Below are 5,951 nucleotides of genomic sequence, written 5' to 3' on the forward strand. Positions count from 1 at the left end.
TGAGGTTGCTCATAACATTCCAAAATGAATCAATGCAATGTAATAACTTAATTAGAATCAAGGGGAAATTATATTATTTCAATAGATACAGAAAAGTCTTATAATAACTTCAATGTATATTCATGAATAAATCTAGAAATAGAAGGAAACTTCCTGAAATTAAGAGGCTCTTTGAAAGACATACAGAAAACATCATAGCTAATAGTGAAAGACCAAATACTTTCCCTTAAAGATCACGAACAAGGCACAGATACTCCACCCTCGTTTCTTTTGTCCCACGTTTCACTGGAGGGACCTAGTTGATGTCATAAATCACATATCAGCAACAACAACAATGAAACCGGCATCTCAAGTGGGAAGAAAGAGGTAAAACTGTCTTTTTATTTTGTTTTGTTTGTTTATTTGTCTCGCCTGAAAGAAATCCTATGAGATTCATTTTAAAAAGCTAGTAATATATTAGATGAATTAGCAAGATTGTAGGATACAAGACCAATATACAAAATCCACTCTATGTCAATACACTAGTAAAAATCAATTAGAAAGTTAAATAAAATAATGCCATTTGCCATAGCATCACAAAATTAAATGTTTATGGTAAAGCTGACAACCTATACACTGAAATACTGGTGAGAGAAATTTAAAAGTTTCAAATAAATGAAGAGATTTACTGAGGTCATGTCCCAGAAGATTCAATATTTTAAAATGTTAATTCCTCATAATTTTTTCTTAGTTTCAATGCGAAGTTTATCCAAGTTTAAGCAGAATATTTTCTAGAAATTAAGAAGCTAATTCCAAAATAATGGGTACATTTCAAACAGCATTAAAATAAAAAAAAAATCAAAATTTAAGAACTTATATTACCTGGCCTCAAGACTTATTACAATACTATATTAATCAAGACAGTGTGCTATTGCTGTGTGAATAAATATATCAATGTAAAAGAAAAAATCTAGAATTAGACCTATAAATATATGGTCAGTTGATTTTTGTCAAAGTTACAAAGTCAATTCAATGGAGAACATAATCTTTTAATGAATGATACTGAAAACTTGAATATCCTTATGCAATAAATACATTAATAAACTTAGATCTTTACTTCTCATCACATATTAAAATTAACAATAATTAAATTATAGGTTTGCAGTCTCCGGCCATGGCACCATGAATATGCTCGAATCTCATTTGATCTCAGAAGCTAAGCAGGGTCGGGCCTGATTAGTACTTGGATGGGAGACCAACTAGGAAGACCAGGTGCTGTAGGCGATTAAAAAAACATTATAGATTTAAGTGCAAAACCTAAAGTTATAAAACTTCCGGAGAAAACACAACATCTAACCTTGGGTTGGGCAAAGCTTTTTAGACACAACATTGAAAACACAATTTGCCGCGTCCAGCAAGTGGCGAATCCTGCCACGTCCAGTGCGGTCCTGGAAAATAATCCTGAGTGGGAACAGAAGTAGAATGAGAAAAGAAAAAAGACAGAAAGCTGGGATCGGGTGGCCCACTATCCACTGATGATGGAGTAGAGAGCGATTTTCTTTTTGCAAGTTGCTTTTATACAAGAGCAGACATTTGCTGGCTAAAATGAGATAATCTCCACCCAGCCTTCATGTCCTACTATAATCATTTGCATTTCCGTAGGGTAACCCCCACCCTACACACACTGCTAAAATCATTTGCATTTCAACACCCGCATTGTTCTCCAATCTCTTCCTACTTCCCATTTTTAGGAGGATTCCCGGAGGCGAGGCGATCCTTGGTTGGCCTCACAGATTGCAAGGACCTTGTCAGCTTGCAATCCGCTCTCCACGATTCACACGAGAAAAAATTAATACATTATACTTCTTTAAAATTAAAATTTCTACTCTTTGAAAAGGCACTATCAAGAAAGTGATGAGAAAAGCACAGACTAACAGAAATCATCAGGAAGTCACCTATTTGAGAAAGTACTTGAATTCAGAATATAAAAAGACATCTCGAGATGTCATCGAACAAGCAATTCGACGAATGGGAGTATAGTTTGACACTTCATCAGTGAATATATACATATAGCAAATAGGCATCTGAAAAAATATTCAACATATTAGCCATTAGGAAAACACAAATTAAAACCATAATAAGATAATAGTATACACCTGTTAGCGTGTTTAAAATTAAAACGACTGATCATACTAAATGTTCGTGAGGATGTGAAACAAATGGAACTCTCGTGAACTGCTGCTAGCAACATGAAATGGTATATTTACTTGTGCAGTCACAGGCTCATTAAAAGTTAAAGATATACCCAGCACATAAACCAGATATTTTAACCTAGGCATTCAGAAAAGAAAGTCTCTGTCCAAACAAAGATCGGTACACAGACATTTATAGCAGTTTTATTCATAATATTTCAAAACCAAAATCAACACAGAGTCAATAAGTATATGAATAAACAAATTATGCTATTTCCATACAGTGGAATACTGCTATTCAATCGAAGAATAAACTGCAGATACACATGACGGCATGGATGTATCTCAGAGTCATTGTACTGAGTGAAAAAAAGGCAGACGAGGAAAGAATACGAACTGTACCATTCTGTTTCTACAAATGCGAACTAACCCACACGGATGGAGCAGGTTACTGGTTGCCTGGAGAAGGGGCAGCAAGCGTGGACGGGAGGTATACAAATGTTACAGCGGTGCACAGGAAAAATCTTGGTGCTGATGGATGTGTTTATCATCTACACAGTGGTAGTGGTTTCACAGTTGCATACTTATATTGGCACTTATCAATGTGTGTACTTTAACTACGAGCACTGTATCGTGTGATGATTCTATTTCAATGAAGGTGTTAAACATTAAAAAACTTAAACAACAAAAATCGATAAGTTAGTCTTCAAAAAAGTTAAAACTCTTATTTTGTCAAGACTCAAAGAAGAAAATGAAAAGTCAGGGCACTCAATTAGAGAAAATGTTTTGTTTTGTTTTTTTAATGATATTGATTCGACAGAGGACTTACTTTCAGAATATTTAAAAAGCTTATACAACTTAGAATAATTTAATGAGCCAGTTTCTCAAATGGTCAAATGATTTGAGTAGATACTTCAAAAGAGAAAATAGAGAGGAGGCCCAAAATGTGTAACAACATATTCGGTATCGCTAGTCATTAGGGAAATGCAAACGTAAATCACTGTGAGAGGCCACGGCGAAACTTAGGATGGCTAAGTTTAAAAAGATGTAGACTAGCTTGTGTCGGTTAGGGTGTAGAGTGTTTTAACACTGATGGGAATGTGAAGTGGTATAAGCATTTTGGAAAACAGTACATTATAAAATTCAACATACGAATACCACATTATGCCTTCCATCGCCGAAGTAAAAATAGCGAAAACCTAGGCCCACACAAAGACATGTACCTGGATGCTCATTGCCCTTTATTCATATTGGCCCCAAACTGGAGACGAACCCAGATGTTCTGCAGCCATTGCATGTAACCAATAAACAGTGTGTGGGGGGTAAACAAACAACTGATGCCTTCAGAATCTCAGGGAATTTGCACAGCTGCATGACGAGTGAAAGACACCAGTGCCTAAAGAGTGTGCATTATATCGTTCCATTTATGTTAGATTCTAGAACAGGTAAAAGTAATCTCTGGTGGCAAGAGGCTGATCAGAGGTTGCCTGGGGCCTGCTTTGGGGAGGGGCTTGATTGTAAATAGGCCAAATTGTCATGATTTCAAGGTGTATGTATTTGGATTCTCTCATAGACCTGTATACTTATAACGGATACATTGTATCATATGCAAGTTCCTCTTCGTTAAGTTGATTTGAAAATGACAATAATAGCATTGCATTTGTTGGCTAGGGCCACCATGACAAAATGCTACATCCTGGGGCCTTATCCAGCAGAAATTCATCTTCCCACAGTAGCAGTTCTGGAGGCTAGAAGTCCCAGATCAAGGTGTCACAGGTTTGTTTCTCTTGGCTTACAAATGGCCATCTTTTAACTTCTGTTTCTTCCTCATGACTTTACATTGTTAGAGAAAATTCAGTCTGTTTTCTCAGAGCTCATGAGGTTAATCAACTCAAATTAGGACTGGCAAAATCTCGTGGATGCTCATCGTATTTACACAGCAGATGATAAATTTGTATTTTTGAATGCATTAAATCAAGCCCAAGGTCTGATATGATAAGCACTGGGATTTCTTCTCAGGGATGGATTTTTTTTTTTTTTCCCCAAGAAAACCGATTTATGCAAACCTCCCTCCGATTTAAATTCACAGCTAAAACCCGATGGACTTAGGAGCTCACCGCCTATGTGGATTTTGAATACCCCTCCGAACCCAAGGGGAATACATAATGTAAGTGCCCAAAAAATTTTGTCGAATTTGCCTTTTCAAGGGCCACCTTTTATTTGACTTCGACGGAGTAATAGGACACTCTTTTTGTGTATTTAGTATCAGTGTCTGATTCCAGTTGGAACAAGGCGTTCCATCGCAAGTGGTCCTCTCTCTTCAAAGAGCTTATGGTCTCAGTGGGACAAGACCGAGCATCCTTGTTTTCCAAACAGAGATAAACTGCCGAGGCTTTATGTGACTAAGTAACAAAATGAGTACTAGAGCAAAAAAAGTCCAAAGATGTTCAGGAGACAGGTATGCATAGTGGGCTGTGGCAGTTGCAATGCTTTTGTAAAGAATGTTCACAAAGACCGTGGTCATATAATAAACTCAAGCATCAAGTCGAAATGTCCTACGTTCGAGAAAAATGTAATAAAACACGCCTCTCTAGTTAGAGGAACTCTCCCATCTAGCTGCACTTTTTGGAGACCTGTAACTCATTTTCTAATCTTATGCACCTTTAGGAGACAATGCTCTTTGGGATCGCAAGATGTTTTAGTTAGAATAGCTAGATATCGCTCTCCTGGCTTATTGCAAATAAAGTTTATTTTCATGATATCACATCTTTATTGTTTGCTAATAGTCTCCCTTGTTCTTCAACTTCTCTCTCTCTCCCCTCTCATTGATACTATAGTTTCCACAAATAACTATGTTTTTAATCTGATTTTGATCTGATTATCGTCCTAAGTAATAATTTTTATCTAATTGAAAATGTACTGAGTTCTAATTGTAAATTAGCCAATTCACTCTGTAAAGTAAAGACGCTTTTGAGGCTTTGAATTTGTTGTTGCAGTTGTTTCTTTGTCTCCAAAAAGGGGTCAAGAACCGCCTGAGGGATATGGAGGGGGTTGTAAGGAGGGGGGCGTGTGGCAGGCCTCCCTGCAGCAAAAAAGGTATGAGATGAAGGCCAAACAGGCTCATGATATTTGGCGGCCTCGTCCTCCAGAACAGTTGCATCTCCGGGATCAAGGGGTTCAGGGCCGGGTTTTGGTATTATGGGGTATATTTGGGGAAGAGGGTCTCCGAACGGAGGCGAGGGCTCTACGTCCACGACTACAGAAGGACAGGGGGAAGAGGTAGCTCCACCTTTAACGGATGGGGGACGAGAGAGCTGTTTGAGCGTTTCAGTGGCTACCGATAGCAGCTGTCTCTTATTACTATCAGTTTCGGCCCCTTCAATGAAATCTCGAATGAGTCCCCAATAACTGAGACAACTAACGGGGACAGCATTTGGTCCCTCTTTTTCTAGTAATCTATTTAAATCTTTTCCTACTTTTTGCCAACTCAAGGGATGAATATCTGGACCACTAAGAATGAACCATGGACATTTTTCATCGACAAAACAAAATAAACTAACTAAATCCTTTTTCTTAACCCGAATTCCTCTCTCCCTTAACGACTTCTTTATCTCTTTGATAAAGGTCTCCTCTCTGGAGATTGAATGGCCCATGTTAAGAATGGGACAGCAATGACTTACCCGCCGTTCCGACGTCTGGGGGTCGCAGTCGCCGGGAAGGCACTCCTAGGTGCGTGCACGCCTTTCACGAATTACGCTGTCCGGTAAAGGTCCGTGCCTC

General features: G+C 38.1%; 1 pseudogene; it reads left to right on the top strand.

The window, feature by feature from the left end:
* The first annotated feature begins 1,143 nt into the window (after positions 1 to 1,143).
* Positions 1,144 to 1,263, top strand: LOC120585294 (uncharacterized; annotated as a pseudogene).
* Positions 1,264 to 5,951: the final 4,688 nt, after the last annotated feature.

This window comes from Pteropus medius, unplaced genomic scaffold (genome assembly GCF_902729225.1).
Source record: "Pteropus medius unplaced genomic scaffold, Ma_sr-lr_union100, whole genome shotgun sequence".
NCBI classification, from domain to species: Eukaryota; Metazoa; Chordata; class Mammalia; order Chiroptera; family Pteropodidae; genus Pteropus; species Pteropus medius.